Source organism: Bufo gargarizans, chromosome 6 (assembly GCF_014858855.1).
Source record: "Bufo gargarizans isolate SCDJY-AF-19 chromosome 6, ASM1485885v1, whole genome shotgun sequence".
In the NCBI taxonomy this organism is placed as follows: Eukaryota; Metazoa; Chordata; class Amphibia; order Anura; family Bufonidae; genus Bufo; species Bufo gargarizans.
Window position 1 is genome coordinate 228,350,211 of NC_058085.1, and position 26,310 is coordinate 228,376,520.

General features: G+C 44.3%; 1 protein-coding gene and 1 pseudogene across 2 annotated transcripts in view; one reads left to right on the forward strand and one right to left on the reverse strand.

Annotated features, from left to right (window-relative positions):
- The window catches only part of UNC93B1 (unc-93 homolog B1, TLR signaling regulator), a 201,802-nt gene that overhangs the window by 54,953 nt on the left and 120,539 nt on the right, over positions 1–26,310 (reverse strand). The gene's annotated exons all lie outside the window — the stretch shown is intronic.
- LOC122940222 lies at positions 2,154–2,730 on the forward strand (annotated as a pseudogene).

The window sequence follows — 26,310 nt, forward strand, 5'->3', positions numbered from 1 at the left end:
CTTGACCTGTTAAAAGGAGGGTGATGATTGAAATCATTGTTCTTCCATTGTTAACCATGGTGACCTGCAAAGAAACGCGTGCAGCCATCATTGCATTGCATAAAAATGGTTTCACAGGCAAGGATATTGTGGCTACTAAGATTGCGCCTCAATCAAAAATTTATAGGATCATCAAGAACATCAAGGAAAGAGGTTCAATTCTTGTTAAGAAGGCTTCAGGGCGTCCAAGAAAGTCCAGCAAGCGCCAGGATCGTCTCCTAAAGAGGATTCAGCTGCGGGATCGGAGTGCCACCAGTACAGAGCTTGCTTAGGAATGGCAGCAGGCAGGTGTGAGCGCATCTGCACGCACAGTGAGGCGAAGACTTTTGGAAGATGGCCTGGTGTCAAGAAGGGCAGAAAAAAAGCCACTTCTCTCCAAAAAAAGTCATATTCTCCGATGAAGCCTCTTTCCGATTGTTTGAGGCATCAGAAAAAAGGCTTGTCCGGAGAAGAAAAGGTGAGCGCTACCATCAGTCCTGTGTCATGCCAACAGTAAAGCATCCTGAGACCATTCATGTTGGGGTTGCTTCTCATCCAAAGGAGTGGTCTCACTCACAATTTTGCCCAAAAACACAGCCATGAATAAAGAATGGTACCAAAACACCCTCCAACAACAACTTCTTCCAACAATCCAACAACAGTTTGGTGAACAATGCATTTTCCAGCACGATGGAGCACCGTGCCATAAGGCAAAATTGATAACTAAGTGGCTCGGGGACCAAAACGTTGACATTTTGGGTCCATGGCCTGGAAACTCCCCAGATCTTAATCCCATTGAGAACTTGTGGTCAATCCTCAAGAGGTGGGTGGACAAACAAAAACCCACTAATTCTGACAAACTCCAAGAAGTGATTATGAAAGAATGGGTTGCTATCAGTCAGGAATTGGCCCAGAAGATGATTGAGAGCATGACCAGTCAAATTGCAGAGGTCCTGAAAAAGAAGGGCCAACACTGCAAATACTGACTCTTTGCATAAATGTCATGTAATTGTCGATAAAAGCCTTTGAAACGTATGAAGTGCGTGTAATTATATTTCACTACATCACAGAAACAAAGATCTATAAGCAGTTTAGCAGCAAACTTTGTGAAAACTAATATTTGTGTCATTCTTAAAACTTTTGGCCACGACTGTATGTTACTATGTCACTATGGGGAGTTAACTATTTCAGTCTCAGGTGTTACTTCAGGAGAATTGTAGAGAGAGATCATGAACAAATAGTGTATCTTCAATCTAAAGACAGTAGACCAAAGTATCACCAGAAAGTGGTCTATCCCAATGAATAGAAAAGGGACTTTATAGTATTTGACTTGGATAGGTTTAATCCTTGATTTAGAAATAGAATGGATGTCTGGTGGAGTTGTATACTAAGGTGTATTTGTGAATAGAGTAGGACTTTGGATTGTGTGACTAGACTGGAAGTTAACAAAGTGTATATATGATTGCTTGGCGAGAGTCAACATTCTATTGTTTCTCTGTTAGACATTCCAAATCCTGTTTTGAAAATCAGTTAAGTAAAATCATAATTAATTCCCAAAATGTATAGGTGGACCTCTGGTGCCATCTAGTGGTAGAATAGAATTAAATAATGAATTGTGAAATCACTAGGGGAGGTCCTATTAGTTATAAAGTGATGTCACTAAGTAAATGATCGAACCAGGCCAGTCCCATTTTAGATGGGCTAAAAAGATGGTATGGGCTGACAGAGATCATCATCTGAACACACCTCTGGAGGGGAATATCTTGAAAGACACATCTAGAGACCTCTTGATCCATCTGATCCAACCACTTGACCACCTTTTCAGCCATTGGAGGCAGCCATCTTAGAACTATTGAAACTGATTTCTGCTAGCTGACATTTTGGTATAGTATAACCTTACCTATATTTTATAGAATAATCAATTAATATAATATATATCTATATATATTCAATTAACCATACTTTGTGTATAGTATCTGTTTTGGAATAAGATTGGGGTGTACCTGCGGAATCATCCTAAAACTTGATCCGATTCAGGGAGATTTATATGTACTTTTGGAAACACGATATCATCTCCAAAGAACTGAATTCAGTTCTAGGCCGGTATGGTTAATTATGTATATATATTTGGGTTCAGGCCTCCGAGAAAGCTGCAGAGATGCTGATGCCCAAGAAAGATCGCATTGCCATCTACGAGCTCCTTTTTAAGGAGGGAGTTATGGTGGCCAAGAAAGATGTACATATGCCAAAGCATCCGGAACTAGCTGACAAGAACGTGCCCAACCTCCACGTCATGAAGGCCATGCAGTCTCTGAAGTCCCGTGGCTACGTCAAGGAGCAGTTTGCCTGGCGTCACTTCTACTGGTACCTGACAAACTAAGGCATCCAGTATCTGCGGGATTTCCTGCACCTGCCCCCAGAGATCGTCCCTGCTACTCTGAGGAGGAGTCGTCCAGAGACTGGCAGACCACGACCCAAAGGTTTGGAGGGTGAGCGCCCTGCCCGCTTGTCCCGAGGAGAGACAGACAGAGACACTTACAGACGCAGCGCTGCTCCACCTGGTGCCGACAAGAAGGCCGAGGCTGGCGCTGGAGCCGCTACAGAATTTCAGTTTAGAGGAGGCTTCGGATGTGGTCGCGGACAGCAACCTTCACAATGATGCGGCTCTCATTCTTTTGTCAATAAAACATTTGTGACATAAAAAAAAAAAAATTATGTATATATATTTGTATCAATAAAAGAGGAAATCTGAAATAGACCATTTGTCGCTGAGAGAAAATCAGGTATCAAATTGATCTAAAATATAATTGAAGGGTATTGTAATAATAAGGCATAGTAATGTATATATATATATATATATATATTATACACAAACACACACTCTCGATTTTGACTTTCTTAAAATTTTGCATATCATTGATTGAATTTCAATTGTCACCAATTTTCTTATTTACACTCACCTAAATAATTATTAGGAACACCTGTTCTATTTCTCATTAATGCGATTATCTAGTCAACCAATCACATGGCAGTTGCTTCAATGCATGTAGGGTTGTGGTCCTGGTCAAGACAATCTCCTGAACTCCAAACTGAATGTCAGAATGGGAAAGAAAGGTGATTTAAGCAATTTTGAGCGTGGCATGGTTGTTGGTGCCAGACGGGCTGGTCTGAGTATTTCACAATCTGCTCAGTTACTGGGATTTTCACGCACAATAATTTCTAGGGTTTACAAAGAATGGTGTGAAAAGGGAAAAACATCCAGTATGCGGAAGTCCTGTGGGCAAAATGCCTTGTTGATGCTAGAGGTCAGAGGAGAATGGGCCGACTGATTCAAGCTGATAGAAGAGCAACGTTGACTGAAATAACCACTCGTTACAACCAAGGTATGCAGCAAAGCATGTGAAGCCACAACACGCACAACCTTGAGGCGGATGGGCTACAACAGCAGAAGACCCCACCGGGTACCACTCATCTCTACTACAAATAGGAAAAAGAGGCTACAATTTGCACAAGCTCACCAAAATTGGACTGTTGAAGACCAGAAAAATTTTGCCTGGTCTGATGAGTCTCGATTTCTGTTGAGACATTCAAATGGTAGAGTCCGAATTTGGCGTAAACAGAATGAGAACATGTATCCATTATGCCTTGTTACCACTGTGCAGGCTGGTGGTGTAATGGTGTGGGGGATGTTTTCTGGGCACACTTTAGGCCCCTTAGTGCCAATTTCAATGCCACAGGCTACCTGAGCATTGTTTCTGACCATGTCCATCCCTTCATGACCACCATGTACCCATCCTCTGATGGCTACTTCCAGCAGGATAATGCACCATGTCACAAAGCTTGAATCATTTCAAATTGGTTTCTTGAACATGACAATGAGTTAACTGTACTAACATGGCCCCCACAATCACCAGATCTCAACCAAATAGAGCATCTTTGGGATGTGGTGGAACGGGAGCTTCGTGCCCTGGATGTGCATCCCTCAAATCTTCATCAACTGCAAGATGCTATCCTATCAATATGGGTCAACATTTCTAAAGAATGCTCTCAGCATCTTGTTGAATCAATCCCACATAGAAATAAGGCAGTTCTGATGGCAAAAGGGGGTCCAACATAGTATTAGTATGGTGTTCCTAATAATTCTTTAGGTGAGTGTATATTAGTTTGCACCATATTATTGTTATTTAATAAATATATATTTTGATTTATGACCGCCTTCTTTGTGTCGTCTAACTTAGTGCAGATCACAAGCTCATTTTAGCTTGGTATTTATGATAATAGATTAGAATCTCCATTATAGATGCAAATTTCTCTTCTTATATGCCAGAAAACTAGCATAAATTAAGACAGAAATCTATGGCAGTTCTGAGCTGCCATTGATTTCTGTTTGGGCGCACAGACTGCTGGAGGATGCACTTCCTTTGAAAGTGCAGGCGATATCCTAGATTGCCATAAGTATGAGAAAGGGGTGTACATAAATCTTATAGGGCCCCAAAGCAAAACTAAGTATGGCCCCCAGTCCCACTCAACTTCCCAGTATGCAGGTGACAATCACTCCTAAGCAACGCAAAGCTCAACTCCCCCATTTTCTGAGAAAATAACTTTTTTTTAATTAAGCAGAAGAAAGTTTAACTAAAAATACCAGACCCACTTTATCCAAGAATTGGCAAAAAATACATTGAAAAATCTGCTTCCTTTCTATTACAAAGCTTTCTGCCTGCAGACACCACTAGGAGGGGCGCAGTGCGTAGGAATTCATGTAGTTACTTTTTACTGGTAGCTGAAATAAGCTAAGCTACCCTTAGTGCGGCTGCTTGAAAATGCAGTGTTCTCTTGTCAGGAGAATGAGTTTAGTGCTGGTATGAGGCGTTAAAAACAGGAGGGAGTGGTTGACCTATTTCGAAAGCACAGGAAAAGGAACAGAGTAACGCCCCTTTCACACGAGCGAGTTTTCCGCGCGGGTGCAATGTGTGATGTGAATGCATTGGACCTGCACTGAATCCTGACACATGCATTTCAATGGGTCTGTGTACATGAGCGTTTTTTTTCACACAGCAGTTCTGCGTTGCTTGAAAATCGCAGTATGTTCTATATTCAGCATTTTCACGCAGCCCTGGCCCCATAAAAGCGAATGGGGCTGTGTGAAAAACGCATTGCATCCACAAGCAAGTGCGGGTGCGATGCGTTTTTCACTGATGGTTGTTAAGAGACGTTATTTGTAAACCTTAAATTTTTTCATCATGCACATCAACAACTGAACGCAATCGCAGACAAAACGGACTGAAATTTCTTGCAAAATGGTGCGAGTTTCACTGAATGCACCCTGAACCTATCCGGACCTAATCCGTCACGCTCGTGTGAAAGGGGCCTAAGTGCTCAATCAGACGACCAAGGTTTTGGTCTGCATCCAAGCCGCATTTTTTGCGGCTCGGGTGTGGACTTATTCATTTCTATGGGGCTGCAAAAGATGCGGACAGCACTCTGTGTGCTGTCCGCATCCATTGCTCTGTCCCGTGGTCCTGCGAAAGTTATGAGTCATGTCCTATTCTTGTCCATTTTGCGGACAAGAATAGGCATTTCTCTAAAGGGCCGTCCCTTCCGCAAATCTGCATCCGTGTTTAGCAGATCCGCAATTTACGGACCTCAAAACATGGCATGGTCATGTGAACAAGCCCTAAGGGCTTATGGACACGACCGTGTCCCCGCCATGGCCGTATTGCAGCCCGCAATACATGGGGCATCGGCCTTGTGCACCCCGCATCACGGATGCGGATACATTTACTTGAATGGGTCCGCAAACCCGGAGATGCGGTGCAGAAGCACAGATGGGAACCCCACGGAAGCACTATGGGTGCTACTTGTAGGCCTAGGTTGGGAGCTCTAGTATATGTGATTGAGGGGCTTGTTGGTAATAGAGGTCCTATCAGTTTATCTCCCAAGAGAGGGTGCCAGTGTTTTCTAAAATTCTTTTGTTCTCATCTTTTTTGGTCTCATTATCTATCTTGTTGTTAGAAATAAAATAAAAATCACTCCTATTCATCGTTCTTACTTTGTTTAATGAGGCATCCACTATTTCTCTTGGGTAGTCTTTTGCTAGAAATTGTTGTTTTAGATCATTAGCTTCTTTTTCAAATTGATCGGTTTCTGTGCAATTTAGTTTTAGTCACCTGAATTGACTAGTCGGAATATTGGTTAAGCATCTAGGAAGATAACAGTTGGAGTATAAGATGTAGTTATTTTTCATGACATGTTTCTGATATGTTTTGCATATAATAATTTTTTCCCACAAATTTCCACTGTCAGAAATAGGAATTCAACATGGGTGTGACTAATATTCGTGGAGAAATTCAGATCTCTGTCGTTATTATTAATTTCTTTTAGAAAGCTCTGTAGATCCTCCTCCGTATCTTGCCATATAAAAATGATCTCTATGTACCGATGCCATAGCACCAGGCTCCCCCCCAGCGTAGGCGAATGACTTCCATTTCCCACTGTGGCATAAAGATGTTTGCATAGCTGAGGGCGAACCTGGTACCCATGGCGGTACCACGTTTTTGTAAGAAGTAATCTGATTCAAATTTGAAATAATTGTGTGTTAAAATGAAATTGACTCCCTCTATAACAAATTCAATTTGTATACTCATACAGATGACAATAAAAAGAGGCACATAGATCTTAGAACAAACAGTAGAACAGATTGCCAAATTGAAAGAGATAATTTATACACTACCACAAAACGAGGACTTTATGAGATGGCAAGAATGCATATGTACCAGTTTAGACACACTAGAGAGGGAGATAATGAACAAAAAGAATAAAAAATGAAAACATAGAATACAAACAGAATGAGCACCTAGTCATACTAAGGATTCACAGAAAATACCATAAGACAGGACCAAAGAAAAAAGGAAGAAAAATAGTCTACCGAATAACACACAATCACATTATAGTATCCCTACAAATAACCGATTTGAAACACTATCTCCGCCTCATTTTTTAGACCAGACTCCACCTCACCACAGAACAAGGACGCGATGACAGTCCCAATCCCCGAGACACGACATAAGGACACAATCTCCTATACACATATACAATTTGAGACAATGACGCCACTCCCAGATAGGGAACACAATGAGGGACCATGTAGAGACACAATCACAGGGCACTCTGAACAATCACGATCACCAAAAAGGCACAAGAAAAAAAAAATCTATACAATGAACACAGGATACAATAATCACAGAGGACATAATAGTGAACTTAAGGAAAACTAATCTAATTGAATCACAAAAGAAACTATTGAATAAAGGCCTAAAATTTTCCCCAACACCCAAATTGGATAAATTCAATACCTATGAGAGGTACATACTGTATGAGAATAAAAGGTTAGGGAACAAAAATAAACCAATGTGGATAAACAGAACTGTAAAGAAAGCAATAAATGACAAAAATATAGCATATAAAACACTAAAACAGGAGGGTAGCACGGAAGCACTGAAAAACTATAAGGAAAAAAATAAAACATGTAAAAAACAAATAAAAGCGGCCAAACTAGAGACCGAGAGATTAATTGCCAAAGAGAGTAAAACTAACCCTAAAATGTTCTTCAATTATATAAATGTTAAAAAGTATAAATCTGAAGGTGTCGACCCTTTAAAAAGTAATGAGGGGGGAGTCGCAGAGAGCGACAAGGAGAAAGCAAAGCTGTTAAATATTTTTTTCTCCAATGTATTCACTGAGGAAAATAAACTGTCAGATGAAATGCTGAATGTTGAAATAAATTCCCCATTAAAAGTGTCCTGTCTGACCCAGGAAGAAGTACAACAGCGACTTAAAAAGATTAAAATAGACAAATCACCAGGACCGGATGGCATACACCCCCGTATCCTAAGGGAATTAAGTAATGTCATAGCCAGACCCTTATTTCTGATATTTGCAGATTCTATACTGACAGGTAATGTCCCACATTACGCATGGCAAATGTGGTGCCAATATTTAAAAAGGGTCCAAAAACAGAGCCTGGAAACTATAGGCCGGTAAGTTTAACATCTGTTGTGGGTAAACTGTTTGAAGGTTTTCTGAGGGATGCTATGTTAGAGCATCTTAAAGGAAATAAGCAAATAACGCCATATCAGCATGGCTTTGTGAGGGATCGGTCATGTCAAACTAATTTAATCAGTTTCTATGAGGAGGTAAGTTCTAGACTTGACAGCGGCGAATCAATGGATGTCGTGTATCTGGACTTCTCCAAAGCGTTTGACACTGTACCACATAAAAGGTTAGTATAAAAAATGAGAATGCTCGCACTGGGAGAAAACATCTAAACATCTGTAGGTGGGTAAGTAACTGGCTCAATTATAGAAAACAGAGGGTGGTTATTAACGGTACATACTCAGATTGGGTCACTGTCACTAGTGGAGTACCTCAGGGGTCAGTATTGGGCCCTATTCTCTTTAATATATTTATTAATGATCTTGTAGAAGGCTTGCATAGTAAAATATCAATTTTCGCAGATGACACTAAACTGTATAAAGTAATTAACACTGAAGAGGACAGTACAGGGAGTGCAGAATTATTAGACAAATGAGTATTTTGACCACATCATCCTCTTTATGCATGTTGTCTTACTCCAAGCTGTATAGTCTCGAAAGCCTACTACCAATTAAGCATATTAGGTGATGTGCATCTCTGTAATGAGAAGGGGTGTGGTCTAATGATATCAACACCCTATATCAGGTGTGCATAATTATTAGGCAACTTCCTTTCCTTTGGCAAAATGGGTCAAAAGAAGGACTTGACATGCTCAGAAAAGTCAAAAATAGTGAGATATCTTGCAGAGGGATGCAGCACTCTTAAAATTGCAAAGCTTCTGAAGCGTGATCATCGAACAATCAAGCGTTTCATTCAAAATAGTCAACAGGGTCGCAAGAAGCGTGTGGAAAAACCAAGGCGCAAAATAACTGCCCATGAACTGAGAAAAGTCAAGCGTGCAGCTGCCAAGATGCCACTTTCCACCAGTTTGGCCATATTTCAGAGCTGCAACATCACTGGAGTGCCCAAAAGCACAAGGTGTGCAATACTCAGAGACATGGCCAAGGTAAGAAAGGCTGAAAGACGACCACCACTGAACAAGACACACAAGCTGAAACGTCAAGACTGGGCCAAGAAATATCTCAAGACTGATTTTTCTAAGGTTTTATGGACTGATGAAATGAGAGTGAGTCTTGATGGGCCAGATGGATGAGCCCGTGGCTGGATTGGTAAAGGGCAGAGAGCTCCAGTCCGACTCAGACGCCAGCAAGGTGGAGGTGGAGTACTGGTTTGGGCTGGTATTATCAAAGATGAGCTTGTGTGGCCTTTTTGGGTTGAGGATGGAGTCAAGCTCAACTCCCAGTCCTACTGCCAGTTTCTGGAAGACACCTTCTTCAAGCAGTGGTACAGGAAGAAGTCTGCATCCTTCAAGAAAAACATGATTTTCATGCAGGACAATGCTCCATCACACGCGTCCAAGTACTCCACAGCGTGGCTGGCAAGAAAGGGTATAAAAGAAGAAAATCTAATGACATGGCCTCCTTGTTCACCTGATCTGAACCCCATTGAGAACCTGTGGTCCATCATCAAATGTGAGATTTACAAGGAGGGAAAACAGTACACTTCTCTAAACAGTGTCTGGGAGGCTGTGGTTGCTGCTGCACGCAATGTTGATGGTGAACAGATCAAAACACTGACAGAATCCATGGATGGCAGGCTTTTGAGTGTCCTTGCAAAGAAAGGTGGCTATATTGGTCACTGATTTGTTTTTGTTTTGTTTTTGAATGTCAGAAATGTTTATTTGTGTCATGGTCTTACCTCCTTGCTGTTCCCTTCGTTTGACATGTGCTGGCGGCCATCTTGGTTTCTGGGTTTTCTTGTAGCCTCCCACCCTGCGGCTCCTCCTTCCCACTGGGAGGAGCTGGATGCCCAGCTCATATATATAGGAGGTCTGTGGCTTCAGTTCCTTGCTTGGTCCTCCTGTGTTCACATGCTTCCAAGACTGCTGCTGCTTCTGGTTCCTGATCCTGGCCTCGTCTGACTACCCCGTTGGTTCCTGATTCCGGCTTCGTCTGACTACCCCGTTGGTTCCTGATTCCGGCTTCGTCTGACTACCCCGTTGGTTCCTGTTCCTGGCTTCGTCTGACTACCCTTCTGGTTCCTGACCTCTGTCTCCGCAAGACCCTGCTTCGGTTTAGCCATCCGTTCGGACTTTGCTTACGGCTTGCTCTTCAATAAAACCTTCTTATTTTCCACTTATCTCTTGTTGTACGTCTGGTTCATGGTTCCATGACATTAGGACCAAGCCATGAATTCTGACGGTACAGGGCCACCCTCGCTACCTACGCTGGTTGCCAGACTTGATCAGCAGGATCACCTGTTGGGTCGGTTCGCTGTGGCGTTGCAAACCCTGCTTGAACGCACGGCTCATTTAGCTTCCGTTGCCGATGGGTCGGTTGTCGCTCCTGGGCCCGCTCCTACTGCCGCTCCGGTTGTTGCGCCAGAGTCTACCCTGACACCTGTTGCTGCGCCTGTGGTGTTTCAGGGTATGACCGGTTCTGCCCCCCTTCCACAGCGCTTTGGGGGAGAGCCAACTCAGTGCCGAGGTTTCCTTAACCAGGTGGGCATTTACTTCGAGTTGCTGCCACATGCCTTTCCTACTGAGAGATCAAGGGTGGGCTTCTTGATCTCGCTGCTCTCGGACAAGGCCTTGGCCTGGGCCAGCCCTTTATGGGAGAACAACAATCCGGTGGTTGCCGAGTTTTCCGGTTTTGTTGCTTCTCTTCGGAAGGTATTCGATGTGCCGGCTCGTGCTGCCTCTGCTGCGAAGCTCCTTATGTCCATCAGACAGGGTTCACGATCCGTAGCTGAATACGCCATTGAGTTTCGTACCCTGGCAGCAGAGGTGGGCTGGAATAATGAGGCTCTGGTCGCTGCTTTCTCTCATGGTCTCTCGGATGCCTTGAAGGATGAGGTTGCAGCTAAGGACCTACCAGTGGAGCTCGAGTCTCTTATTTCTTTCCTGATTTTGATTGACACCAGACTCAGGGAGAGACCTTCCTTTAAGGAGAGCCTGCGGAGGTCTCCTAACAGATTGGCGCCTACGTTTGCTGTCCCACCCGTGCCTCCCTCTCCTCCCACGCCTCCTGGGGATGACTTGTCTGGGGGTGAACCCATGCAGCGGGGGTTTGCTCGCCTGTCCGAGGGGGAGAGGGCACTCCGGAGACGCGAGGGCCGATGCATGTACTGTGGTCTCGGTGGGCATTTTCGGTTGGCATGTCCGAACCGTCCGGGAGAACGCTCGCACCTGAGGTCCTGTCGGGGGCAGATCTTGGGTGGAGTCTCCTCGTCCCCGGTTTCCCGTGTTGACAAACCACTGATTACTGTTGTCCTCTCCTGGGTCGGGGGCTCGGTGACGACCCAGGCGTTGGTGGACTCTGGTGCTGGTGGTTTGTTCATTGATAGTGTGTTCGCTGCCGCCAATTCCATTCCTCTGCAGCCTCGAGGTTCCCCACTGGCTCTTGAGGCGATAGACGGCAGACCCCTTCTGCCGCCACACGTGACTCATGAGACCCTTCCAGTGGGGATGGCCATTGGTGCCGTTCACAGAGAGTCGGTCTGTCTCCAGGTTATTTCGTCTCCACACTACTCGGTGGTCTTGGGGTACCCCTGGCTCCAGAAGCATAATCCGACTTTCGATTGGAGATCGGTCGAGATCCTCTCGTGGTCACCGCAGTGTGGGGCTAGTTGCATCCATGGGCCTGTCAAGTTGCTGTGTACTTCCTCGGACTCTCTGTTGCCTCCTGAATACGAAGAGTACCGGGATGTATTCGATAAGGTGCGCGCGGTTGCCCTACCTCCGCACCGCCCATACGATTGTGCCATAGAGTTACAATCCGGTGCCGTTCCTCCTCGTGGCAAAGTCTATCCACTGTCGGTAGCGGAGAATGAGGCCATGGAGGAGTACGTGAGGGGGGCGCTTTCACGCGGACACATTCGCAAATCCTCGTCCCCGGCAGGGGCTGGATTTTTCTTTGTGAAAAAGAAGGGCGGCGAGTTGAGGCCTTGCATCGATTACAGGGGTCTCAATCGCATCACGATCAAGAATGCTTACCCGATACCCTTGATTTCCGAGCTGTTCGATCGCCTCAAAGGGGCCACGGTCTTTACCAAACTCGACCTGAGGGCGGCATATAACCTGGTAAGGATCAAGGCGGGCGATGAGTGGAAGACCGCGTTTAACACCAGGACCCGTCATTATGAATCCTTGGTTATGCCCTTTGGGTTGTGCAATGCGCCCGCAGTCTTCCAGGAATTCATCAACGATGTTTTCCGTGACCTGTTGCAGCAGTGTGTGGTGGTCTATTTGGATGACATCTTGGTATATTCTGCATCCATGGAGGCCCACATTCTGGATGTCAGACGAGTGTTGCAACGCTTACGAGAGAACAAGCTGTTCGGTAAGCTTGAGAAATGCGAATTTCACCGATCCCAGGTAACCTTCTTAGGTTACATCATTTCCGCTGAGGGGTTCTCCATGGATCCTGAGAAGGTTTCGGCTGTCTTACAGTGGCCCCAGCCCAGTGGGCTTCGTGCCCTGCAGCGCTTTTTGGGCTTCGCCAATTATTATCGGAAGTTCATCAGGGACTTTTCCATGCTAGCCAAGCCTCTCACGGATCTGACCAGGAAGGGCAGTAATCCTCAGGTCTGGCCGCTCGAGGCCATCCGAGCTTTTGAGGCTCTAAAGTCCGCCTTTGTGTCGGCTCCGATTCTGTCGCATCCCAACCCTGGGTTGCCTTTTGTCCTCGAGGTGGACGCGTCTGAGACGGGAGTAGGCGCCCTCCTGTCTCAGCGTAGAACACCAGAGGGTCCTCTGCTTCCTTGTGGGTTTTACTCCCGGAAACTGTCTTCCGCGGAGTGCAACTATCAGATTGGTGACAGGGAGTTATTGGCCATCGTGCAGGCCCTTAAAGAATGGAGGCACTTGCTCGAGGGCTCGGTGGTTCCGGTTCTCATCCTGACGGACCACAAGAATCTGACCTACCTCTCTGAGGCCAAGAGATTGACACCACGTCAGGCCAGATGGGCTCTGTTCTTGTCACGTTTTAATTACGTGGTCTCCTACCTACCCGGCTCCAAGAACATCAGAGCGGATGCCTTATCACGGCAGTACTCCGAGCTGTCCGGGGAGGAGTCGATTCCGACTACGGTCATACCCCCGAATCAGATCCTGGCCGCTATTCGCACCAGCCTGACTTCTCCTCTGGGTGAGCAGATTTTGGCGGCTCAATCTGGTGCTCCCTCTGGGAGACCCAACGGCAGATGTTTTGTGCCTGAGGAGTTGCGCACTCGGTTGTTGCGAACCTACCATAACTCCAAGGCCGCGGGGCACCCTGGAAAGAATCAGCTGTCCTGGGCGGTTTCACGTCTGTTCTGGTGGCCTTCTCTACGTTCCGACATCGCCGCATATGTAGCGGCATGCTCCGTTTGTGCCCAGAGTAAGTCCCCTCGGCACCTTCCGTTGGGCCTTTTGCAACCCATAGCCACCGGGGAGCGTCCATGGTCACACCTGGGGATGGATTTCATTGTGGACCTCCCTGCATCCCGAGGCCATACGGTCATTCTCATGATTGTGGATCGGTTTTCCAAAATGTGCCACTGTGTTCCTCTCAAGAAGTTACCCTCTGCACAAGAGTTGGCCTCGATTTTTGCCAGGGAGGTCTTCCGGTTGCACGGTTTGCCCAAGGAGATTGTGTCGGATTGGGGGAGTCAGTTTGTGTCCAGGTTCTGGCGTGCCTTTTGCTCCCAGTTGGGGATTCATCTCTCTTTCTCCTCGGCCTACCACCCTCAGTCCAATGGGGCCGCAGAACGATCCAATCAGGCCTTGGAGCAATTCCTTCGTTGCTATGTCTCCGATCACCAAGACAATTGGGTTGACCTCCTGCCTTGGGCTGAGTTTGCCAGGAACACGGCGGTGAACTCTTCCTCTGGGACGTCTCCCTTCATGGCCAATTATGGGTTCCAACCTGCCGTGTTACCGGAGGTATTCTCTCCCCAGGATATTCCGGCTGTGGAGGATCACCTTTCCGTCCTACGTGCTTCTTGGGTACAGATCCAGAGGTCCCTTGAGGTCTCTGCGCAGCGCCAGAAACTCCAGGCTGATCGCAGACGAGCGCCCGCTCCTTCCTACCAGGTCGGAGACCGCGTATGGTTGTCCACCCGCAACCTCAACCTTCGAGTGCCCACTCCCAAGCTGGCGCCTCGCTTTGTTGGTCCCTTCCGAGTGCTTCGCAGGGTAAACCCGGTAGCCTATGCCCTTGCGCTTCCTCCTGGAATGCGGATCTCCAACGTGTTTCATGTCTCCCTGTTGAAGCCACTGGTGTGTAATCGTTTCACTTCCTCGATTCCTCGGCCTCGTCCGGTCCAAGTGGGCAATCGTGAGGAGTATGAGGTGAGCAATATCCTGGACTCACGCCTGGTCCGCGGCCGGGTGCAGTTTTTGGTCCATTGGCGTGGTTATGGTCCAGAGGAGCGTTCCTGGGTTCCCTCCGCAGATGTCCATGCTCCTGTCTTGCTCCGAGCCTTCCATGCACGCTTCCCTCAGAAACCGTTCCTTACTCCGCGGAGGAGGGGCCCTTGAGGGGGAGGTACTGTCATGGTCTTACCTCCTTGCTGTTCCCTTCGTTTGACATGTGCTGGCGGCCATCTTGGTTTCTGGGTTTTCTTGTAGCCTCCCACCCTGCGGCTCCTCCTTCCCACTGGGAGGAGCTGGATGCCCAGCTCATATATATAGGAGGTCTGTGGCTTCAGTTCCTTGCTTGGTCCTCCTGTGTTCACATGCTTCCAAGACTGCTGCTGCTTCTGGTTCCTGATCCTGGCCTCGTCTGACTACCCCGTTGGTTCCTGATTCCGGCTTCGTCTGACTACCCCGTTGGTTCCTGATTCCGGCTTCGTCTGACTACCCCGTTGGTTCCTGTTCCTGGCTTCGTCTGACTACCCTTCTGGTTCCTGACCTCTGTCTCCGCAAGACCCTGCTTCGGTTTAGCCATCCGTTCGGACTTTGCTTACGGCTTGCTCTTCAATAAAACCTTCTTATTTTCCACTTATCTCTTGTTGTACGTCTGGTTCATGGTTCCATGACAATTTGTGAATGTTGAGATGTTATATTGGTTTCACTGGTAAAAATAAATAATTGAAATGGGTATATATTTGTTTTTTGTTACGTTGCCTAATAATTATGCACAGTAATAGTCACCTGCACACACAGATTTCCCCCTAAAATAGCTAAAACTAAAAACAAACTAAAAACTACTTCCAAAAATATTCAGCTTTGATATTAATGAGTTTTTTGGGTTCATTGAGAACATGGTTGTTGTTCAAAAATAAAATTAATCCTCAGAAATACAACTTGCCTAATAATTCTGCACTCCCTGTATACTACTACAGAGGGATCTGGATAGATTGCAGGCTTGGGCAGATAAGTGGCAGATAAGGTTTAACACTGACAAATGTAAAGTTATGCACATGGGAAGAAATAATGCAAGTCACCCGTACATACTAAATGGTAAAACACTAGGTAACACTGACATGGAAAAGGATCTAGCAATTTTACAGCAAACTAAGCTGCAAAAAACAGCGTCAGGCAGCTGCTGCCAAGGCTAATAAGATAACGGCCACCTCGTACTTACAGCTGCAGCCTCTGTAATGGAGGCTCAGCAGCTTTGAATATTTATCCTGCGAACCACAGATACACGCTCCTGACGAGCCTTATGGCGAAACGCGTTGAGTGTGGTGTGGGGATGAATCAATGTTCATTTGTATCTGCTTTGCGCTCACACTGCAGTTGAGGTCTGCGGTTCTCAGCCCTCTGCAGTTAGATGAGCAACAGCAATCCAGATCTGCCTGTTTCACCCAGCTTAGCTTAGATCCAGTGATTCGTGTCTGCAGGGCCGATTCTTAGACATCCGTTTCACATGAACGGATGGATTCAATTGAGATCGGCTTCTGCAGGCAGATGTTTATCACTGGATTAGTCTATCCATAACTTTAGTCGAGGGATCCATGAGCTGGTAGTGATTCAGAGCACACTGACCGCACCTTAGTGCTTACTTCTGTGGAATCAATTAGCACGGCCCCATGGCCCTCTGCTTTCACTTGCAGTATAGCACTAGCCTGCGGCATTTCTAGTGACCCCATCCGCAGCTGCATTTACCGTGTATGCGGCTTATAGGTCCTCATATCGACCCTATACTGAATGGATGGTGTCCTAGAATTTTAATATAGGTTAGTCCCCCTTCCCTTTTGTTTTTCTGATTAATAAAGTAACAGTTTTAACAGAAATGTAGCGTTCCAAACGACAGTGATTTGATGTCAATAAGATAATGGGTTGCATCAAAAGGGGCATGAGCATAGTCCTACCACTTTACAAATCATTAGTCAGACCACACATGGAGTACTGTGTACAGTTCTGGGCTCCAGTGAACAAGGCAGACATAGCAGAGCTGGAGAGGGTCCAGAGAAGGGCAACTAAAGTAATAACTGGAATGGGGCAACTACAGTACCCTGAAAGATTATCAAAATTAGGGTTATTCACTTTAGAAAAAAGGCGACTGAGGGGAGATCTAATTACTATGTATAAATATATCAGGGGTCAGTACAGAGATCTATCCCATCATCTGTTTATCCCCAGGACTGTGACTGTGACGAGGGGACATCCTCTGCATCTAGAGGAAAGAAGGTTTGTACACAAACATAGAAGAGGATTCTTTACGGTAAGTGCAGTGAGACTATGTAACTCTCTGCCTGAGGAGGTGGTGATGGTGAGTACAATAAAAGAATTCAAGAGGGGCCTGGATGTATTTCTGGAGTGTAATAATATTACAGGATATAGCTACTAGAGAGGGGTTGTTGATCCAGGGAGTTATTCTGATTGCCTGATTGGTGTCGGGAAGGAATTTTTTATTCCCCTAAAGTGAGGAAAATTGGCTTCTACCTCAGAGGTTTTTTTTGCCTTCCTCTGGATCAACTCGCAGGATGACAGGCCGAACTGGATGGACAAATGTCTTTTTTCGGCCTTATGTACTATGTTACTATATCGGGGTAGAATTTTTTATTTTTTTTAATTAATTCTTTATTTTCAGAATTTTTTCAGTATAGAAAAAAACATACAATGACCTGAAGGTCTTACTTTGAGATCGATAGATATACAGCAACATATTTTCAGGCATAACAAACAGTAAGTACACATAGCAATGTTATGATCATTTACAGAATGGTAGCCCGCTGTGTAGAAGGAGATGTAAAACCGTGTGTGACATCCGAATAGTCGCACCCACAACCATGCAGCCATGAGCTCGACTACCCAGGTCCACACCTACAATTTATTGTTGGGCGAGTTAAACATCTAGTATATGTACTAATAGACAAAAACCTTTATAGGAAAATTATAATCAAGTACTTTGAGCAGAAGAAATTGGGGAAGGGGGAGAAGAAAGAAGAAGAATAGGGGGGGGGAGAGGGGTGGGGGGAGGAGGGGGGGGGGGCATATACCGCTGGCTAAAAACAATAAGCCTATCTGGTATCTAAGGTACCTAGTGGATGTATATCTTTGTGATGCAATAATAAGCAATAACCTTGCCCGTTACCTCAAACCATCCCTACAGTGAGTTCACTGCACTCACCCTCGATCAGATTCTTCCAAGGTTGCCAAGTTTTCAAATATTTCTCATGGCTTCTTGTAATCCAGCTCGTCATTTCTTCGAATTGGCATATTTGGTTTACTTTGGCTTTCCATTCCTGTATTGAGGGAGTATTGGTGTTTCTCCAGTGGAGGGGTATAATAGCCTTTGCTGCCGAGATAAGGTGAGTCACTAGATTGCGTTTAGATGGCCTATATAGGTCAGATGGTAGAGAAAAGAGAACCATCTCCAATGTGACCTTGAGCTCAGGAGTAGCAACTTTGTTGATTATCTTAGTGACATTTTCCCAGAAAGGTATAATGAGAGGGCAAGACCACCATATGTGAGATAATGATCCCACATCTCCACCACATCTCCAGCACAACCGATCAGGGGCCAGACCACACCTATGTAAGAACTCAGGGGTTCTGTACCATCTCGATAAAAGCTTGAAATGGTTTTCTTGTAAGCGTATACATGGTGTCGTTTCATGTGAAAAGGCTAAAACCTTCTTGAGTTCCTGATCCGAGAAGGTAGTATCAAGCTCTCTCTCCCATTCCCTGATGTATAAAGGTTTTTTCACCTCGCCCTCGGCTCCTACCAAAGCATAGAGTGACGAAATTCTCCTCTGTTCAGGAAGTGGTGATAGTAAGATCTTTTCGAAGTCAGTTAAAGACCTACCTGGGTTGCACCTCTTATCAAGTTCACCGCACACAGCACCTAAGTAAGATTTTGTTAGGAAGAAGCCCGCAGAATTCTTGATTTGCTTCGGTAATCTACTCAGTATAGCCGCTTCAGTGTCAGGGAGTAAGTCCCTCAGTCTAGCTTGGGTTAATGATGTCCAGACCTCCTGATGAATGTCTCTGCTTTTTCCTAGCAAATCCGGGTTAGGGAAGTAGCTCATGATTCAGAGAAAGAGATGTTTAGAATTTCAGACTTAGAGTGATTGACCTTAAAATCTGAGATTGAGCTAAAGATCTCGATTTTTTGGGCTAGATGTACTAGTCCTGTCTCGGGGTTGGTTACCAAAAATAGAAGATCGTCTGCAAACGCAGTACATTTCAGATCTCCTTGGCCTCTGCCAACTCCTTTAATTTCTGAGGTGTGTCTAACTAGCTGAATGAGTGTTTCTACAACTAGAATGAATAGGGAAGGGGACAGAGGGCACCCCTGCCTTGTTCCATTTGTTATTTCAAAGGTCGGGGACAGGGTACCATTGACCTTCAATCTAGCATGTGGGTGCTGATAGAGGGTGAATATTGAATGTATGAAAGGTTCTGATATGGCAAATTTTTCAAGTGTCATTTTCATGAAGCTCCAGTTGACCCTGTCAAACGCCTTCTCAGCATCTATGCTCAACAGGGTCAACGGGAACCTCTTTGTTTTAGCTGCGTGAATTGCGTGGAAGATTCTACAAGCGTTGTCTTTCCCCTCTCTCCCTTGTATGAACCCCGACTGTTCTGGGCCTATTAGATAGGGTAATAGTTTACCTAGTCTAGTTGCTAATATTTTGGCCCAAATCTTCAGGTCCAAATTCAAAAGGGAAATAGGCCTATAGCTTCCACAATTCTGGGGGTCTTTCCCTTCTTTGTGTATAAGCGTGACATAAGATTCTTGCGTCTGTCTAGGGAGTTGACCTCCTTGTAATAGTGAGTTGCATACGTTAGTAAATCTGGGTAATAGAATATCCCAAAAACTCCTGTAGTAGAGTAACGGCAGACCGTCGGGTCCTGGACTCTTTCCCGGGGGGAAACTACAAACAATGGACTCTACTTCGTCTAGCGTAATTGGAGTAGTCAGGGAGTCTGAGTCCTCCGGTCGTATAACCGGTAGCTTCAGGGAGTCCAGAAAATTTCTGATTAGTGTTTGCCTATTATCCTTTTGGTCTGGGGGTTTGTCCTTATTTAGGTTGTATAGGTCCTCATAAAATTTTTGAAAAGCCTCGGCTATCTCAGACGTTTCCTGAGTGGTTTTACCGTCAACTTTTTTTATTTTAGAGATGTGTGATATATTTTTAGTTTTTTTTAGGATCGAGGTCATCATTTTGCCTCCCTTATCACCATGTGCATATACCCTATGCTGGAAGTTTAGTAGCTGTTTCCTCACTCTATGAGATAACAGTTTTTTAAGTTGGGCTCTGAGGTCCGCTAGCTCTTCCTGTTTTTTTCTGCAAGCAGACAGTTTGTTTAGCTTTTCGATTTTCGATATCTGAGATAGGATGGAATCTATGGCCTTTTGCTGTTCTTTTTTGGCCCTAGTGCCAATGGAGATGAAATACCCTCTAATGTATGCCTTGTGTGCTTCCCATTCGATAGGAGAGGTGCTGTGTGAGGTGGAGTTGACCCTGAAATACAGCTCCAGTTGAGATCTGACCTGTTCAGTATGAAGTTTGTTATTCAACAGAGATTCGTTCAGTTTCCAATTCCATTCTCTTCTTGGTAAGGAGGCCAGGGCAAGGATCACATGGCAGGGTGCATGATCAGAGATGGTGATACTCCCGATCTCGGCACTTCTGGAAACGGGTAAAAGAGAAGCAGATGTTAGGATGTGGTCGAGTCTCTGATAGGAGCCGTGCGGATTGGAAAAAAAAGAATAATCCTTAACCAAGGGATTGCTATATCTCCATACATCGATCAGTTGTAAGTCCTGTAATTTTTTATGTAATTTGCTAATGTGTTTCTGAGAAATATGTGACTTGGCGATGGAAGAGTCGATTTCTGGGTTGAGAACTAGGTTAAGATCAGCTCCCAGTATCACCTGTCCCTCTGCAAAGTGTTTTAGGGTTTCCAAAGCTTTGAGAAGCCATTGGACCGTAGCCTTATTTGGGGCGTATAGGTTAGCTAAAGTGTATTTTCGTGAGGCTATTTCCCCTTTCAGAATCAGGAGTCTGCCTTCTTCATCTGCAAACTGTTGATTCAGTGTGAAAGGTATCGAGTGATGGATGGCAATAGATACTCCCTTAGAAGCTGAAGTAGGGTGAGCGCTGTGAAACCACTGGCTAAATGGGTGAGATGGCAACTTTGGGATTTTTTTCTGACGCAGGTGAGTCTCTTGTAGAAAGACTATGTGCGCGCCCATTTTTCTTATGGCTAACATCACCTGACCTCTCTTTTGAGGAGAGTTGAGGCCCTTTACATTAAAGGTTGTTATTTTAATTTCCGCCATTTCCTTCTTAGTGACACAATCCCGTTTATCCTCTCTAGTTTAGTATATTTGTGTACTTTTTACAGGATGGGAGAGGGGGGAGAGGGAAAGGGAAAGGAGGACAGTAGGGTATAGAATAGAACTAGGAAAAGAAGAAAAATTCGAGAAGAGAGAAAAAAAAAAAGAAACAATAGAAGAATGCAAGTATTAATCAATACAATAAATTCTTGGTAAGGGGTGTATCAAATAGGAGTCGGGAGAGAGTAAAGCAACTGGACTGTCCCCACACACTCCATCCCACAAACCAGTTTTCATTTCCCCAACTGATAACTTATGTTATGTTGTGTTAATTGACCAACGACTGAACAACAAAAGATATGAGAAAACTCAGATCTCAAACCCTGCAAGAGGAGACAGCTCACTAAGGGACAGCAGTCATCTGTTGATGCACCAACTGTCCATCGTGCGATGCGGCCTGCAAACCCAGGATCAGCTTTCAAGGTGGAGGGGAGCGCATCTCCGTCGCCGTTCTGTTCGCCTTGGACTTCGGTTTCTGCATCCTCTTCCAGTCCGTTGATTGTGCTATCGGCATCCATGAAGAGACTTCTACAGGCTGAATTCCGATGGCATCACAGGCTCTCTCCAGGTCGTCGGGTGTGTGTATAGCGATGCGTTTTCCGTTCCTGATAATCGCAATTCCGAATGGATATAACCATACATATGGGATCTTCTGCTCTCTCAGCTCGTCCAAGAGTGGCTTCATTATGCGCCGCTTCGCTAATGTGGTGGGCGCAATGTCCTGGTACAGTGCTATTTCTGCGCCGTCATAAACAATTTGCCTCTTTTCCCTGGCAGCCGCCATTATGCGGGCGGTGTCCACATATGAAAGAAGGCCACAGATAACATCTCTGGGCCTGTCAGTCGGCTTCGGCATGGGCCTCAAGGCCCTGTGGATCCGTTCAATTACAATTGAGCCCACCGACTCCTCGCCAAGCAGATCGGCGAAGATTTCCAGGGCGACTTTGCGCAGGGATTCAGCGGCCCAGGACTCAGGTAGGCCCTTGAAGCGTACATTACGTCTTCTGCCTCTATTCTCCTGGTCTTCGAGCATTAACATTGCTTTGTTAAGCTCTGCAGTATGAAAATTGAGGTATTCCTCTACTCCTGTGGAGTGCGACACAATCTCTTGCGTTGCGGTTTCCAGAGTTTCAACACTGTGTCCCATCTGCGCTATCTCCGATTTGATATCGGACAGTTCATTAAGTACTGGTTTTATAGCTTTTTCAAGCGCTTGTCCCAGTACCTTTGTGAGAAAGGATTTTGACACTGGCGAAGGGTCTCTCGGTTCCGCTGTGTCTCCTTGAGAGCTGGCTGCATCAGAGTCCTCCCCTTCTTTACATGCCGCTGCCGCCGTCATCTTAGGGCCTGCGCCTGGAGAGATGAGTGCTTTCTTTTTAAGAAATCTCTGCATAGCTTGCTGGCTCTTTTGGGTTCTCGGGGTGTCAGGAGCATCAGCACTCCTATCTCTCCTGTATTTGACCATTATAAAGTGGGTCACCGCTATTTAAATGGTTTGAATCGCTAGAGTGTGGAGGAGCCGAGGTCTCACACAACCATCTGCAGTCACAGCTAGGCTCCGCCCCCTCTCGGGGTAGAAAATTTAATTAGTAAATTGTGTCTGAAAAAAGATTTCATGAAGAATGATAACCCGAGATATAAAACAAACCCATTCAATTTCTCCATACAGACCTTAAAGCCAAATCCATTAAATATCCTAGACAATAAATATCAAAAGACTTAGCGACATTTCAGAAATCTGTGGAATCAGACACCAGGGAAATTTAAAATAATAAAATACCTGAAAATCTGACCAAAAAAGAAGAAGAGGCCCTTAAATTCAATCTATAAATGATATAACGATTAGGCCAGCGGATAAAGGGGGAGCCATTGTAGTGTTAGATACAGAGGATTACATGAAGGAATATAAAAGACAACTATATGATCAAACCACATACAATATGCTGAAAACAGACTCAACAGAAGAACATCATAGAGAACTTCTGAAATACTGCCAAAGAGGACGCGACAAAGATATTTTATTAGAACAGGAATTTAGATTCATTACGGGATCCCAAAAGAGATTACCAATATTTTATTATCTATCTAAAAATCATACAATTCTAACAAACCCACCAGGTAGACCCATAATCTCAGGTATTGGATCAGTTACCTCCAATTTATCCCAATATATAGATCACAGTCAAAAAATGACCATCCTATATAATAGATACTACGGACATTATAGCAATACTTGAACAAATTGAATATCAGGACCATTGGTTACTAGGTACAATGGACATGAACTCCCTTTATACTATATTTGATTACGACCAGGAAATGGACGCACTAAAAAACAGCTCAATTACAATAAGGCTCGCATAAAGATCAAATTGAATTTGTTATAGAGGGAGTCAATTTCATTTTAACACACAATTATTTCAAATTTGAATCAGATTACTTCTTACAGAAACATGGTACCGCCATGGCCACCAGGTTCGCCCCAAGCTATGCAAACACCTTTATGGCACAGTGGGAAATGTACAGTGGGATGCGAAAGTTTGGGCAACCTTGTTAATCATCAGGATTTTCCTGTATAAATCGTTGTTAAGATAAAAAATGTCAGTTAAATATATCATATAGGAGACAAACACAGTGATATTTGAGAAGTGAAATGAAGTTTATTGTATTTACACAGAAAGTGTGCTATAATTGTTGAAACAAAATTAGGCAGGTGCATAAATTTGGGCACCACAAAAAAGAAATGAAATCAATATTTAGTAGATCCTCCTTTTGCAGAAATTACAGCCTCTAAACGCTTCCTGTAGGTTCCAATGAGAGTCTGGATTTTGGACCATTCCTCTTTACAAAACATCTTTAGTTCATTCAGGTTTGATGGCTTCTGAGCATGGACAGCTCTCTTTAAGTCACACCACAGATTTTCAATTATATTCAGGTCTGGGGACTGAGATGGCCATTCCAGAACGTAGTACTTGTTCCTCTGCATAAATGCCTTAGTGGATTTTGAGCAGTGTTTAGGGTCGTTGTCTTGTTGAAAGATCCAGCCCTGGCGCAGCTTCAGCTTTGTCACTGATTCCTGGACATTGGTCTCCAGAATCTGCTGATACTGAGTGGACTCCATGCGTCCCTCAATTTAACAAGATTCCCAGTCCCTGCACTGGCCACACAGCCCCACAAGCATGATGGAACCACCAACATATTTTACTGTAGGTAGCAGGTGTTTTTCTTGGAATGCTGTGTTCTTTTTCCTCCATGCATAACGCCCCTTGTTATGGCCGAATAACTAAATTTTAATTTCATCAGTCCACAGCATCTTATTCCAAAATGAAGCTGGCCTGTCCAAATGTGCTTTAGCCCACCTCAAGCGGCACTTTTTGTGCTGTGGGCGGAGAAAAGGCTTCCTCTGCATCCCTATCGCATACAGCATCTCCTTGTGTAAAGTGCGCCGAATGGTTAAACAATGCACAGTGACTCCATCTGCAGCAAGATGATGTTGTAGGTCTTTGGTGCTTGTATGTGGGTTGACTGACTGTTCTCACCATTCGTCGCTTCTGTCTATCCAAGATTTTTCTTGGTCTGCCACTTCGAGCCTTAACTTGAACTGAGCCCGTGGTCTTCCATTTCCTCAATATGTTCCTAACTGTGGAAACAGACAGCTGAAATCTCTGAGACAGCTTTCTGTATCCTTCCCCTAAACCATGATGGTGAACAATCTTTGTCTTCAGGTCATTTGAGAGTTGTTTTGAGACTCCCATGTTGCTACTCTTCAGAGAAAATTAAAAGAGGAGGTTAACTTACAATTGACCTCCTTAAATACTCTTTCTCATAATTGGATTCACCTGTGTATGTAGGTTAGGGGTGACTGAGCTTACCAAACCAATTTTAGTTCCAATAATTAGTTCTAAAGGTTTTGGAATCAATAAAATGACAACAGTGCCCAAATTTATGCACCTCCCTAATTTTGTTTGAACAATTATAGCACACTTTCTGTTAAGCCAATAAACTTTATTTCACTTCTCAAATATCACTGTGTGTGTCTCCTATATGATATATTTAACTGACATTTTTTTATCGTAACAACCAACGATTTATACAGGAAAATCATGACAATTAACAAGGTTGCCCAAACTTTCGCATCCCACTTTAAGTCATTCGGCCTAGGCTGGGGTGGAGCCTGGTTCTATGGCAGCGGTACATAGATTATATAATTTTTATATGGCAAGATACAGAGGAGGATCTACAGAGCTTCCTAAAATAAATTAATGATAACGACAGAAATCTGAATTTCTCCACAAATATTAGTCGCACCCATGTTGAATTCCTAGATCTGACAGTGAACATTTGTGGGAAAAAATTAATATGCAAAACATATAAGAAACCGGTCATGAAAAATAACTACATCTTATACTCCAGCTGCCATCTTCCTAGATGGTTAACCAATATTCCGACTAGTCAATTCAGACGACTAAAACGAAATTCCACAGAAACCGACCGATTTTAAAAATAAGCTAATGATCTAAAACAATTACTAGCAAAAGACTACCCAAAAGAATAGTGATATTTTTTTATTTTCTAACAACAAGATAGATAATGAGACCAAAAAGATGATAACATTTGTTTAATAATGCCATTCAATGCTCAATATAAGACCATAGAAAAGATTATTAGAAAACACTGGCACCATCTCTTGGGAGATAAACTGATAGGACCTATATTACTAACAAGCCCCTCATTCAGATATACTAGAGCTCCCACAAGTAGCACCCTCAATTAAAAATATACCATCGGGAGTTAAGTCTAGTTGGCTAACACTTCAGAGATTTTTTTGATGCGCTAGATGTAAAAATTGTAACATTTGAAACTTCCCGAAAAAAACAACCATAATCAAATCAACATGCAATTCCCACAAATATCATATAAGAGATCATCTATTGTGTAACTCATCTGATGTTATCTACCTATTACAATGTCCATGTCATAAAAAGAATATAGGAAGAACTAAGAGACCTTTCATGAAAAGGGTAGCTTAACATATTTCGACTATCATAAAAGGCTATTAACAACATTCAGTTTCAAAACACTTCAAGGACCACCACACTCAAGATCCTTCAGTACTTACATTTGTGGCCTTTGAAAAAAATCAGAAGACATTGGAAAGGGGGGAACTGTATAACAAACATGTCGAGAACTGAATCTAGGAGAATCTTTAAATTTGACACTATGATCCCTAAAGGTTTGAACGCGGAAATTGAACTTTGCGGTTTCCTGTAAACTTGGGGTGGGTGCCCTTTGAGGACGGGACATCGAGTGTCTGGCTCTTTATCAACACCTCCTCTCCTTGGAGGGCCCCCATCCCTATCCA